General features: G+C 36.9%; 1 pseudogene; it reads right to left on the bottom strand.

Moving 5' to 3' along the window:
- Nucleotides 1-1956: 1956 nt before the first annotated feature.
- LOC143645053 (integrator complex subunit 6-like) lies at nucleotides 1957-3507 on the bottom strand (annotated as a pseudogene).
- Nucleotides 3508-10941: the final 7434 nt, after the last annotated feature.

Raw genomic sequence — 10941 nt, 5'->3', positions numbered from 1 at the left:
GAAAAACGGGTAGATGCATCAGAATCACAAAATACATTTGTACAATTTACAGTAATATACCCAGAATAGCTGTATATACAAAACATTACCTAGTTTTAATGTATGTGCTTTATAAATATATATATATATATATATGTAGCCATGAAAGTAAGAAGCTGAATCAATGAAACCTGATAGAGAAGGAAGAGACCAACAGGTGCTGCTGTGTGCTTTGCCATGTGGCAGAGGATTCAAGGATCAAGCAGCAGGTCCTCAGGAAGAAAGCATCACCCTAATGATGCCTTGATTTGGACATTTTTCTCAGCCTCAAAACTGTAAGATTGTAAGCTAATAAATTCCTATCGTTAAAGCCAATGTGTTTCTTAGTATCTGCTTTGAGAAGCCTATATAACTAAAAGAGCTTGCATGGCTTTTCTCTGGAGTCTATCCATCTGCCCTGGCAGATGGTGCCATTACTATGATGAAAAGTTTGGACACACTCATCAATTATTCAGAAACATGTCAGACTACAGGATCATTCAAGTTGTTTCTTATGGCTGACCAAATGATAGAGAATTAATTCTAACTGTGTATTATTGTCCACTTTAAGGCCATTCTATAAGTTTAGGGGATTGGAAATGCTGGTAGAGGAGAAAGACAAGTCAAGAGAATGGAACCATGGGACTGTACCCAAGTTTTAGCCAGTGCTGCTCTGCTTTGAGTATTGGAGCATTATGTATGACTTTTTTAAAAAAAAAATAGAGCATTTATCAATGGGCTAACAAAAGTACTTTTCTTAAATATTCTTCAAAATATATTTGTACAATTTACAATAATATATCCAGAATACCTGTATATACAAAACATTACTAGTTTTAATGTATGTGCTTTTTTCCCCCAAACTTACGAAGTAATTTCTTTTTTATTATTGTTTTTGGCGAAGTTCAACCTTAACAGAGGTGACAATTTTTAAAGTTGGTTTAGAAAATAGAACCTGAGGGAAATTGACACACAGGAGTCAATGACAAGCAAGAGATTGGGGGAATATTTTTAGTTTGTTCAATAAAAATCCTTTTTAGAATGATACTTTTCACATTATGAAAGTAAACCAAAATGAAGAAAAGGTCATGTAAAATGATGAAAAAAAGATTTATAGACTTCTTTTAGTATTTCATATAACCAACAATGCACGTCAAAAAATGAATGCAAGATCAAAACAGTCTTGTATTTGGAGAAGATAGTGAAATTAATGGTCAATTCTATTTTCTTTTAATCGCTATTAATCTGATTGGCTCTTTGATGAATTTGATCCAAGAAATTCTCCAGCTGTTCTGTTGGCATTCACTTTTTAAAGCTTGATGCTTCTTTAATGACATTTTGTAAAAATATTATTAGTCTTGTTTGTAAACTGCCTTGTATATGCTTCAGTAAAATGAAGATTCTTTCAGATTTTATTCCTGGCTTTTGAATCTCTGTCATTATTTATGTTTTTAGTTAGGTGTTGATCCCTTCATGGCTTCTGCAATGCATCCATTTCTTTCCTTTCTTGAGTGAAGATGCTCGTATAGTCTCTTCAGCACATTGTTGTTTATCTTGTGATTCCTCGTTATTTTCTAAACATTCAACAACACTGAGGTCATTAGTTTCTAAATGATCATGACCAACAGCTTCTGAATGATTGGTTGGTCATTCCAGTAAATTGGCTCGAGAAGAGGATGTTGACAATTCAGAATCCAAAGTATTTGATGTAATGTTCGATGAAAGTTAGTCTGTAACATGATTTTCAACCACATCATCTATTGTTGAATCACTAGTGGTTTATGAAATCTTATGAAGAGGAAGGGATTTTATAAGATCTGGCTGTACTTAAGTCATAGGTACAGGTGGTCTTTTTCCTCCAATATGATTGTTTACAACAGGATTCTGTTGTCTGCTTCTGAGTAGCGGCGGCATACACTGACGTCTTTTGGGCATCCCTTACATATTTGGTTCTCCAAGTCGTTTATGTTTATTTTGATGTCCAGCCACAAACTCAGCTGCTTCATCTACCACCATACTCTGCCCCCTTTTTATTTCGTGGGCAGGCACCAGGAATCGAACTCTGCTCTCTGGCATGGCAGGTGAGAATTCTACCTGCTGAGCCACCATCACACCACCCTATCACCATACGTTTTTATCCTGTTTAAAGGGATTCCTGAATGTATGCAATTTTTGTGGCTAATCAGGATGAAGTTCTCTTAGGGGAGAAAATACTTGCTTGAAGTATGCCTGGTAACTCCCCATTTGTGCTATAGGAATACTATACATTTGATCTTCATCCTTTCCTTTGAGAAATTTGCAGGTATTCTTCAAAAGATTAGATCTCTTTCTTGTTAAGTGATTCAAAAGATTCTGTCTTGTTATGTCATAAGCAATTCTAAATATGGTTTCAAATCCATATTTAGCAAAGCCATTTGGAAATCAGTGTACTCATTCATATTAAGGTCTAGTGTTCTGTTAGGAACATCCTCTGAAATTCCTTTGAGCAGTCATTGAAAATCTTTCCTATAAGCCATTGACAAACTGTGTGATTGGCTGCAGACTTTAATTCTGGTCTCCTGTACTACTTTTTTAGCCTACAGATCCAGTGACTCTATCAGATTCTATTTTGGCCTGCTGATGCAGTTTTTTGAGTCTTGAAATGACCATGTAACTAAGTCCATATTTCATACTGTTTGCTATTAAGTTAGGTGCTCCCGTCATCCTAACAGCTTTCTTCAAGGGCCCAAGATAGTAGGAAGGTATTGTCTTCGAATAATTTTCAAAGGACTGTCTCCATTTCAGTGTTGGTTTTGCTTTATAAACTTTAAACAAGTCATCTAAAAAGGGAGGAAGAGCTGGATAATTGTAAGGCATCGCAGATAAGTTGACAGTTTAGTGTTGTGCTGGCTTTCAAGTAACCAAAAGGATGGCCCAGTCCACTATATTTTGCACTATTGCTCACATATACCTGACAACATGTTTGAGGAGATTTACTTTCCACAACAAATTGAGTCCGTGGTGAAGCTTCCAACTCACATTTGTAAAAAGGCAATTTGTCAATAACCATTGGTTCATAGTCTGTGTAGGAGAACTTCACTACAGGATGAGATGTATGAGGTAGTTCTGTTGGAGAATTCTGATCTGGCCAGAAAGATTCTGGTATGGGCCAGTGATCAATAGGAACTCCAGTCTTAGGATTTGGTCTGATACATATAAATTGTGGCAACTACGAGGCTGAGATCCAAAAGGCCTTGATACCTCTGGCTGCCCATCTTCTACATGGGAGGATCTGATCTTCCTATTTCAAAATTATTACCACCCCACCTTGCACCTTTTCACCAAGGACTTCTGACATTGTCTAACCATTCTTGGGGAACAAACAGAGTATGAGTGGCCTCCTGTCACTTCACACTTGGGTGTGATTGCAGAGTCATCTAAAGGCACCCCTGACAGTTGTTCTGATTCTACTGAAATGATGCCAGTCAACTGCAACACTGATATTAACATATGATTTTGATTAAGCAAAACACCTTTTAGTTAAACAGCTGCTAAGGAAAGCCTTCTTGCTTGGCAATATGAATAGCCTCTGTTAATATGGGTTTCATGGACATAATTTAAGGAAAAAAGAAAGGAGGAAGAACCCAAACTACTGTAATAGTCTCTAAGACCCTTGTAAAGAATTAGGACACAATAAAGTAGTGACTTTGCATTTTAGGACATTCCCTAAGATTAAGGAAGCATCATCCAGCCTTGAAGTGTGAGTGTTTCTTCAACTCCAGGGACTTCCTGAGCAGAAAGTCTGTTGTTTTGTTAGGCAGAGGATGACCATTTCCTGGAAGACTGAAAGTTTAAGGAACCTGTAATTAGTGACTCAGAAGCAAAATCTGCTTGGATACAGGAACTATATTCCCTCGCTTCTTCTTCCTACCCTTCCTTCTCCCAATTCCAAAAAGAAACGGTTCAGCTAGTAGAGATTGTGCTAGTTTGAAGCTGTTATATAGCTCAGAAAAGCCATGTTCTTATAATCCTGATCCAATATTATAGTACAGGACCTCTTGATTAGATTGTTTCCGTGGAGATGTTATGCACCCAATTGTGGGTGTGACCTTTTGATTAGATGGAGATGTGACTCTGCCCATTCACGGTGGGTCTTAATTAATTTATTGGAATCTCTAAGAGAGCTCACAGAGAGGAAAAGAGTTCTGAGCTAACACAGACACAGACATTTGGAGATGCAGAGGAAAACATCAGAAGGACCCACAGGATCTGTAAGGACTGTTTGAAACCAGAAGCCAGGAGAAGAGCCCTACAGATGTTGCCATGTGCCTTGCCATAACATTCTAAGCAAGCCAGAGCCCAGAGTTTGGCTCCAAAAAGCTAAGTGAGAGCCCACAGATGCTTAGAGAGGAAGCCACTGGAATCAGAAGCACAAAGTGAAGAACGGGGAGTAAGGACCTTAGATGCCAGTCACACGTCTTTCCTCCTGACAGAGAAACCCCTGATGCCATTCAACTTTTCTTTGGAGTCAAGGTATCTTTCTCTGGATACTGGATCCCTTAGTTTGAACATTTTTAAGGCCTTAGAATTTTACATTTGTAACTTAATAAATCCTCTTCATAAAAACCTTTCCATTTCTGGTATATTGCAATAATGCAGCATTAACAAACTAAAACAGAGATTTCTCTCCAATTGCCTCTTATATTTGAGATTTGATGGAGCTTTAGAAGAAGGGATGTCAAAAGCAATTCCATACCCACACTTGCTCAGGCTAGAAACCTTGGAGTTCTTTCCGATACTCACATTTCACATCCAGTCCATCAACTAGTTTTGTTGTGTCTGTCCTCAATATGGACCCAGAATTGTACCACTTCTCACCTTAACTCTATCACCTTGGTCTCAGCCTTCCTTATCTCTTGCCTAGATTCCTGCAATAGATTCCTAACTGGTATCCCCACTCTCACAGTCCATTCTCAATAGAAAAACCAGAGTGATTCTATTAAAATGGAATATGGGTCATGGTACGTCTTGCTTAAAACCCTGAATGGAGCCCCAGTTCATGCATATTAAAAGGCAAAGTCTTTGTAATGGCCTATTTGACCCTTCTACTTGGTGTGGTCTCCCATTCCCTCTGTAGTAGATTTAATTATGTACCCCAGTGTAGATAATCTTAACCCTCATTCCTGTGGGTATGAACCCATTGTATATAGGTTCTCTTGAAGATGTTATTTTAGTTAAGATGTGGCCTAAATGCATGAAATTGGGTCTTAATCCAGATTACTGGAATCCTTTATAAGTAGAAGAAATTAAGACAAAGAAGAAAGCCATGGGGAGGAGCCAGAAACCAGAAATCAATGGAAGCCTGAAGAGAAAGGAGACGACCTCATCATGTGATGTGAGGCAGGGATACAAGCCAAGTAACCCCAAGGATCACTGGTAGTCAGCACCAGAATGTTACAGACTTCAGTGAAAAGGCATTGCCTTGCTGATACTTCAGTTTTGAAAATCTTCTATCTTAAAAACCTTGAGCCAATAAATTACCATTATTTAAGCCAACCCACTGTGTGGTATTTGTGATGGCTGATCAGAAACAACTGAGACCCCCCCCCCCCCCCACAAATCTCTTTAATTCCTATTGTGCTTCATCCATATTTGCCCTCCTTACTGTTCCTTGAATGATCTAGGCATACTCCTTTTTTAGGGTTTTTGCATTGTCTGTTTCCTCTGCTTGAAGTTCTCATCCCATAGATGACCGCATGGTTAACTTCTTCGTACCCTTCAAGCCTTTGTTCAAATGATATATTCTCAGTTAGTTCTTCCTTGATTTTTCTATTCAAAATTGTACCTATCCTGTACCACACATATTTGCTACTACCTTACTTGGTTTTACCTTTCTTTCTGAGAGAATTTGCCACTTTATAGCATACTATATGCTACATATGTTTATTTTGTGTTTTTCTCTGGTAGGATATAAGCTCTATGAGGGCAGAGACCTTTGCAGTTTTGTTCCCTATTGTATCCAAAATGCCTGAACTCCAGCCTGACACTTATCAAGTGTTCAATAAATATTTCTTAAATGAATAAATTAATAAAGAATTTGGCCTAGATTTTTTTTTTAGTGTTTCTTCTACTTTAACATTGTGTGATTCTGTGATAAAAATAAGAAACTTTTCTTAACGGTTTTCTGGTCAGAAAATCAGATTTGGGGAGTTAGATAGGTAATAGGATCTCTTAAGATCTGCAAATTAAAGGTTCTTGCAATAAGTATTCACTTATTGTGTACCTAGGAATAGCTTTTAATTTCCCTAGAGTTGTTTTTAATGATAATCCTACAGACAATGGGAAAGGAGAAGAAAGAAGACAAATAATGAGGATTAAGGAAGACAGCTTTTGACACCAGTATGTGGGGTAAAGATAGCTTCCAGAGAGTTACAGCTAACACAGTTGTTCTGGAGTGTGCTGACTAATATTTCTAACTGTGAATTTATAAAGTGACATTTGGGTTTCCAGCTTAGTTTCATGTATGTCTTACTGAATGACAGTTTCTCAAGCCTGAGTTGAATCTGTAATATGGTGACCCAGTTGTATTTACTTAGGATGTTTTAAGTCCTGCTCATCTCTTCCTGGCACCATCTGACATTAGTACATCTTCCATCTAATGGTTTGAACAAAAACATAACTGCTTGGAAGAGAATGGTGGTTTGCATCAATATTAGGTAGAGTTATTGATAAAGTTTTTATTGCATAAAAATATGAGTTGTGTAAAAATCAGTTGGTTATGAAGGTGCTATTTGAAGCCAAATTATTCAGTTCCGTCCAGCTTCTCTCTTCTTACCTAACTGCCATACAGACCTTGTTCCACCATCCTCTGTCTACCTTTATAGAACATCTTCAGAAAAGTGAAAAAGAAGTAAGATAGAGAGGTTGAACATGGACTCTTTTCTAGGTTAGTATTTGGAAGGCCAAATAAACCAAGCTTCATAGTAACTGAGTTTCTTTTTTTAAAATTGTGAAATATAACATTTTATATTTTATAATACATTTTAAAGTATATTTTAGCAAATAGTTATAGAACAGATATTAATGTTTGTATGGATTGCAGTTCCACAGTTTCAGGGTTTTCCTTAGAGCTGCTCCAAGACACCAGAGACTTAACAGAAATATCAATATAATGATTCAGTAGTCATACTCATTTGTTAAATCTTAGAAACTTCTCTGTTATAACTCCTCCTTATCCTTTGATCTGTCTCCCAATCTTTAGGGATGTTTGGGCTATGCCCATTTTAACTTTTTTCATGTTGAAAAGGGGTGTTGTCAATATGGAATAGGGTGATGGAACAGGTTGATGTTCTTGGAGAAACTGGCACCTCTGGGTTTCAGGACTTTAACTGGCCTAGGAACCTTTTGAAGGTTTTAGGTTTCTGAAAAGTAAGCTTAGTGTGTGAAACTTTTGTAGAATCTCAGAAAGAGCCCTGGGTGTTCTTCTGGATTAACAGGAATGATATTGGTTGGGGTTTGGCAAACCGTGGCAATTAGCAGTATCTAGCTTATCCTTGCATAAGAGTAGCCCTCAGAATATCCTCTTGACTCCATTTGAACTCTCTAAGGCACGTGTCACGTTTCTTTTTCTCCATTTGGTCTGGACAGCATTGTTGATCCCATGGTTCCAAGGCCAGGCTCGTCCCTGGGAGTCATGTTGTGTGTTGTCAGGGAGACGTTCATTCCTGAATGTCATATCCCATTTAGGGGGGAGGGTAATGATTTTGCTTGCAGAGTTAGGTTTAGAGAAAGGCTGCCTTTGAGAAACAAAAGAGCTTTCTTGGAAGAAGTTCTTAGGCATAATTATAGATAGATTTAGCTCCATGTATTTAGGTTGTTTAAATGAGCTATCCAAGCAAGTTGATTTAGGTTGTGTACTATGGAAGATTTAGGTTCTAGACACAATAAACCTCTCTGCCTTTGGTCTCATACAGTAGTTGAAGCTCTAGAATACATACACTATCAACCTTTGTCCTATATTCAGATTTACTTAGTCCCAAACAAATAAGCTTATTTTTTATTGTTAATTGAAGCCCGACCTCTTTTTTGGTTACTTTAACAGTTGATATGTGTAGCAATGCTGACTTTCAGGGCTTCATAATTCCAGCTCTGAGTCTTAGGTGTCACAGAGGTACCCAAAGTTCCAGGGAAATACCAGTTTATACACACACATATATATATAGCACAGCATCTCAGAATCTAGATATAACAGAATTCCAGATTAAATGTGTCTGGTAGATGAGCTTACATACTAGGCCCCAATTTTCCCATAACTATTTTCTAAAAGGGACCACACCAAATTTGTTCTTTAATTTCTGGCTTATTTTGCATAACACAATGCCCCCATGGTTCATTCACTTCATTGCTAGCTTAATGACTTCATTCCTTTTTGTAGCTGCACAGTATTCCATCATGTGTATACAACACAGTTCGCCATTCTGCTTCTCAGTCAGTGTACCCCTTGGCCCACCCCATCTATTGCACATTATGGATCATCCCCAAAATAAACAATCCATGTCTTAAAGTATCCCCACTTAGTTGTACAATCATCAACACTCAATTTTAGACAATTTTCATTGGCCCAAAGGGACAACTTATAAACAAGCCTCATTAAATATCAAATCTAAACCTCCTCTTATCCCTGTCCTTATCCATTCCCTGAATTATTTGCCATGGTATTGCTGTGGTTCTGTTGATGTCTTTCATTTAACTATAGGGCATAGCCTGCAATATTTGTTTTCCCCTTATACCCTCTATTGTTAACTCTGTATATTTCAAACTTTTGAAGTAGTTCATGAAATAACTTATTTAAAATTATAGAGTTAATCAGTGGGATACATTACTCTGTACAACCCCTTTCAATCCTATTCACCTTCAGTATGGAATGTTGCTAATAATACCACTAATAAACTACCTTCACGTCTATCCATTCCCTTACATTTAAGTTCAACCTCATTAGGTAACTGTTTACCCACCTCTAGCTTCTGTGTACTTCTATGCCCTCTATATTCTCCATTGTAAGCCCCTCAGTTTGCCTTTATCAGAATTATGGTAGCAAAATCATACAGTATCTATCTTTTTGTGTCTGGCTTATTTCATTCAGCATTGTATCCTCAGGGTTCATCCATGTTGTCATATACTTCAGGACCTCATTTTGTCTTACTGTTGCATAATATTCTATCGTATGTGTATACCACATTTTGTTTATCCACTCATCTGTTGATGGGCATTTGGATTGTTTCCATCTTTTGGCAATAGTAAATAATGCTGCTATGAACATTGATGTGCAAATGTCTGTTCATGTTACTGCTTTGAGTTCTTCTGTGTATATTCTGAGTAGTGGTATATTGCTGGGACATAGGGCAACTCGATATTTAGTTTTTCTGAGGAGCCGCCAAACTGTCTTCCACAGTGGTTGTACCATTATATATCCTACCACCAATGAATAAGTGTTCCAGTTTCTCTGCATCCTCTCTAACATTTGTAGTTTTCTGTTTGTTTAATAGCTATCCTACCAGCAATGAATAAGTGTTCCAGTTTCTCCTCATCCTCTCTAACATTTGTAGTTTTCTGTTTGTTTAATAGCAGCCATTCTTATAGGTGCTGAGGTAATAGCTCATTGCAGTCTTAATTTGCATTTCCCTTATAGTTCATGAAGATGAGCATTTCTTCATGTATTTTTTAGCTGTTTGTATTTGTTCTTTGGAAAAATATCTATTCATATATGTAGCCCATTTTATAATTGGGTTGTTTGTTCTTTTGTTGTTGAGTTGTATGATCTCTTTATGTGTACAGGATAACAAACCTTTGTCCCATATGTAGTTTCCAAATATTTTCTCCCATTGAATTGGCTGCCTTGTCACTTTTTTGACAAAGACTTTTATGCACAGAAGCTTTGGCTTTTGAGGGGTTACCATTTATCTATTTTTTCTTTCATTGCTTGTGCTTTAAATGTGAAGTTTAAGATGCTACCTCCCATTACTATGTCTTGAAGGTGTTCCCGTACATTTTCTTCTAGGAGTTTTATGGTACAGGCTCTTATATTAGGTCTTTGATCCATTTTGAAATAATTTTTGTGTAGGGTGTAAGATAAGGGTCCTCCTTCATTCTTTTGATTATTAATGTTGAGTTCTCCCATGCCATTTTTTTTTATTAATTAAAGAAAAAAAAGAAATTAACACAACATTTAGAAATCATTCCATTCTACATATGCAATCAGTAATTCTTAACATCATCACATAGATGCATGATCATCATTTCTTAGTACATTTGCATCGATTTAGGAAAAGAACTAGCAAAACAACAGAAAAAGATATAGAATGTTAATATAGAGAAAAAAATAAAAATAATAATAATAGTAAAAAAAAAAGACAAAAACAAACAAACAAAAAACCTATAGCTCAGATGCAGCTTCATTCAGTGTTTTAACATGATTACTTTACAATTAGGTATTATTGTGCTGTCCATTTTTGAGTTTTTGTATCTAGTTCTGTTGCACAGTCTGTATCCCTTCAGCTCCAATTACCCATTATCTTACCCTGTTTCTAATTCCTACTGGTCTCTGTTACCAATGACATATTCCAAGTATATTCTCGAATGTCGGTTCACATCAGTGGGACCATACAGTATTTGTCCTTTAGTTTTTGGCTAGACTCACTCAGCATAATGTTCTCTAGGTCCATCCATGTTATTACATGCTTCATAAGTTTATCCTGTCTTAAAGCTGCATAATATTCCATCGTATGTATATACCACAGTTTGTTTAGCCACTCGTCTGTTGATGGACATTTTGGCTGTTTCCATCTCTTTGCAATTGTAAATAACGCTGCTATAAACATTGGTGTGCAAATGTCCATTTGTGTCTTTGCCCTTAAGTCCTTTGAGTAGATACCTAGCAATGGTATT

Source organism: Tamandua tetradactyla, chromosome 8 (assembly GCF_023851605.1).
Source record: "Tamandua tetradactyla isolate mTamTet1 chromosome 8, mTamTet1.pri, whole genome shotgun sequence".
NCBI classification, from domain to species: Eukaryota; Metazoa; Chordata; class Mammalia; order Pilosa; family Myrmecophagidae; genus Tamandua; species Tamandua tetradactyla.
The sequence above is the reverse complement of the archived record's forward strand: the minus strand, read 5'-3'. Positions and strand labels throughout refer to the sequence as shown.